At 51.5% G+C, this 3,804-nt stretch overlaps 1 long non-coding RNA gene across 1 annotated transcript; it reads right to left on the bottom strand.

Annotated features, from left to right (window-relative positions):
* Positions 1-1,191: 1,191 nt before the first annotated feature.
* LOC136613015 (uncharacterized) lies at positions 1,192-3,536 on the bottom strand. Its single transcript, XR_010790432.1, has 2 exons — positions 3,067-3,536; positions 1,192-1,838 (listed from the first exon to the last, which is right to left on the bottom strand). It is a non-coding gene; the product is annotated as an uncharacterized lncRNA (long non-coding RNA).
* Positions 3,537-3,804: the final 268 nt, after the last annotated feature.

The raw sequence follows: 3,804 nt of genomic DNA, 5'->3' as shown, positions 1-3,804 counted from the left end.
GTCAGGTTTGAACCTAGGACTCCAGCAGTGCAAGGAAATACTGCTGACCACTGAGCCGACCCATCAACATACTTCAGTGTGTTACAATGTGCCTAGTCGCAGACCATGTAAGAGAATACCCCTATTCCACACTCCACCACCCACAGCTTGGGGGAGCACCTACTACTGGAACCAGTCACCACACCTAGATCTATAGTTAGAGGGGTTGGACCACAACCGCAAGTTACCCCTAGTCACAGTAACTTGTTATTGTAGTACAACTCCTTTAACTCCACAGATGCAAGTTTACATCCTGGGTGCACGGTACTTAACCCAACGGGGCAAAAACTTTTGTTCTATGAAGTGAGCCTGCGCCACTGGGGCAAGTGCTGGCCGACGGACAGCAACAGCAGGGGGGGAGAATGTTGATCACTGCAGATCGTGGCATGTATAGGGCTGAGGCTGGATTCACACGAATGTATATTGGCTCGGTTTTCACGCCGAGCCGATATACTTCATCCTCATCTGGGGGGAGGGGGAGGAAGAGCCAGAAACAGGAACTGAGCTCCCGCCCCCTCTGCCTCCTCTCCGCCCCTCTGCACTATTTGTAATGAAAGGAGGCATGGCAGGGGCGGGGCTAAGTTCTGCAAATTAGCCCCACCCCCATCCCACCTCTCCTCATTGCAGAGGGGTGGAGAGTCGGCAGAGAGGGGGCGGGAGCTCAGTTCCTGCTTCTGGCTCTTCCATCCTCCCCCCCTGCACATGAGGACAATGTATATCGGCTTAGCATGAAAACCAAGCCGATATACGTTCGTGTGAATCCAGCCTTACAGAGAGCGTGCGGTCTAGATCATTGGCCCTCTAATAGTCGTGGAGGGCCGATGAGTTGCAATGGTAACCAGACGCCAGACATTGGCATCCAGGCCTGCGATTGCTAGTGGAAGTGATAATGCATTGCAATACAGAAGTACTACAGTGCATTATCACAGCTGTCCTCGTTCAAGTCCCTCAGAATCCCATAAAAAGTATATATATATATATATATATATATATATATGTGAACACCCCTTTTTGCACTCCCCCTCTGTCTATTAGTTAGGGCTTTTGAAAAGTGGAGATCTCCAAAAAATCGTTGCGTGCTTAGGACCAAAACAGGCCGCGTCCTTAAGGGGTTAATGGTAACCAGGTTATATACAGACACCGAGACACGTGTAACTTATGATAAATATATTTATAGAGACCACATACATCACCTCATAGAATAAATACATATAAATACTCAAAGTGCATCATGGGAGGAAACATGACATCATCCAGTAATAGATCATTGCGAGTCACCGGCGGCTCAAGGGTTTGCCTGTTACTAGTTTCATCAAGTCACAGGAAGGATGAGGTCAGAGGTCACATGCAAGGATTACAACACTCTGCATCCATAGTCTACAAGCCCAGACCAGCAGCAGGGGGCGCCGTCATTATCTTGGAATTAGTCCAGGATACAAGACAACACCCGTCCATAGTCATAATATGGGAGAACAGTCTGCATTAGGGGCCCCATCTATCATCAAGAGCCAGAGAACCGCTCTGGGGGCCTCGGCCCCGCCATTGATGCAAGAGGAAGTGGCCAGCCTTGTCCAGCCGTACGCTCCATAAGTGCTGGTGGATTAAGGAAGTTTCCTGGAGTGGCCAGTTATGACTCTTAGGGTGAAGTCATCAAGATCCACCTTCCTCCTCCTCTCTTCTCCATTGTCCAAGCCATCTGGATGCTCTTCATCGCCCTCTACAGACTCCTCGGAGCAGCCCTCACACGAGGTAGGAGCACATCATCGCCATGTCCCGCACATCCTCATGGTTCAGAGAACCTAGGGGACAAGAAGGACACAAGTTATAGAAGATGGCACCACAATCATCAGACCCGAGGAATACTCCAGGGGGGCAATATTAAAGTTAAAGAAAAAAATAAATTCCTTTAACCCCTTAACGTTCAGGACTTCTGCACCTCCTGGGTGCGCAGGGTTTGTGTAGAGCGCCGTACAAGGCGTCTGTTAGACACCCAGCCATGATCAAACATAGGCGTTAGCCCTTTAAATGCCCTGACTGACTTCACGGGTCCCAAATGCCCTCATCGATGACATCACGGGGTGTTCGGCTACCCTCTGAAGGCCCCCAGGGCTGCCATGTAATAAGACCCTTAAGATAGGCCTGTGGTCCAGCTTAAAGGGATTGTCCAGTTACCGGACAGCCCCACAGCAATAGTGTACATACTGGATGAAAACACACAGCTTAATACCCCTCCACGGTCACCGGGATCCAGCGCTGCAGCCCGCAGCGCTCCCGGTGATTACTACATGTCACAGGTAAGCAGGTGACCGCCGCAGCCAATGAGAAGCTGCTGGACCGCCATTAGTTCTCATCCCGATGTGAGGAGGTAAAGCATAGGTCTCCGCAGCAGTCACGTGATTACCTGTGACATCATACGGCACAACAGTCCCCGGGGCCACAGCGGGCTCCAGCGCCAGACCCCGGCAGCCATGGATGGCCAAGTATACCACCAGTGCTACTGAAGCGGGGTGGTCCGGTAACCAGACACCTTTATACAATGCCTGCAGTAAAACCATTTACTGCAGTACCTAGGGATTACAGTGTATCGATCAGATGAGTCCTCTTAGGGGACAATGCGTTTGGTATGGTCCCCATTGGGCTGACCACAGAGGGGCGCAGTGTTTTTGCCGCAGTATGTACGCCGTAAAAGCAGTGTTCTATCTTAGCGCAGGCTACACGCACATCCGTGACGGTGCAGGCGATCAGCAGCACAAAACACGTACACAGGGGCATTGTGCATTTGTCTGCCACACGACTGCCACATGTGGGCAGCATGCAGCGGGTTACACATGTGGGCAGCAGGCTTTAAGGAGTTAATCAAATCTAGTCTGATAATTCAGCACTTTTCAGTGACAACTGGAATACAGAACACCCACTAATCCGGCATGCTGCCGTTTGCCTCCTGTCAATCACTGCCCAAGTACCGCCCCACCTGGTAAGAGCAACAACCACAACCCGTCAATCAACGCCATAACCCCGCCCCCTCACCTCTATGGCGAAACCCCGCCTTCGATTTCTTGTACAGTCTCTTTAGCCACTTGAACGGCCCGGTGACGTCATTAACTCCCTCCTCCTCATCGTCGCATAGCAACAGGGAAGGCGTACGGCAGAATGGGCAGGTCACTTCGCCGATCCTGGTGGCCAGACGCGCAAGGCAGCAGGAACAGATCACGTGTCCGCAGGCAGCCAATGAGCACGGCTTTCTCCCCTGACTGTAGTCAAGGTAACAGATGCCGCACTCTTCCACGGCAACAGTGGGCAGTGATGACGTCATTACGTCTACAGCTTAAAGGACGCACAGTGTGAGAATGACTGAGGTACGCTGGCGGAGCGCGGGATTTTATATGCTGGAGAAAGCTCCACCTCTGCCGGAAATGAGTGACGTCAGGACGAATCAGGATGAAGGAGGCGTGGCTGACGGCCGTAGTTAAGAATTTCCCGGCTGACCGTCTGTAGTGTTTGGCGCTTTTCCCGCCGCTTCTCAGCAGGTGACGTCATGGCTGAGCTGTAATAATGACTGCGAGAAGTGCTGATAATAGGGTGTAATTGTCAGGAGGTTATTTCATCCTGTTTACTCACTTTCTCTAATTGTTTCAGAGGTTTGTTTTTTACCCTCTTTCATAGCACTTAGTAATTGGAGCGGCCATTGCAGGCCGGTTATACAGGAGCACGTGTCCCAACCTGCTGGGTATAAACAGGGCAGGGGCATCAGCTGAGGCCAACCAG

Source organism: Eleutherodactylus coqui, chromosome 2, assembly GCF_035609145.1.
Source record: "Eleutherodactylus coqui strain aEleCoq1 chromosome 2, aEleCoq1.hap1, whole genome shotgun sequence".
NCBI lineage: Eukaryota > Metazoa > Chordata > Amphibia > Anura > Eleutherodactylidae > Eleutherodactylus > Eleutherodactylus coqui.
This window is presented reverse-complemented; position numbering and strand designations above follow the sequence as displayed.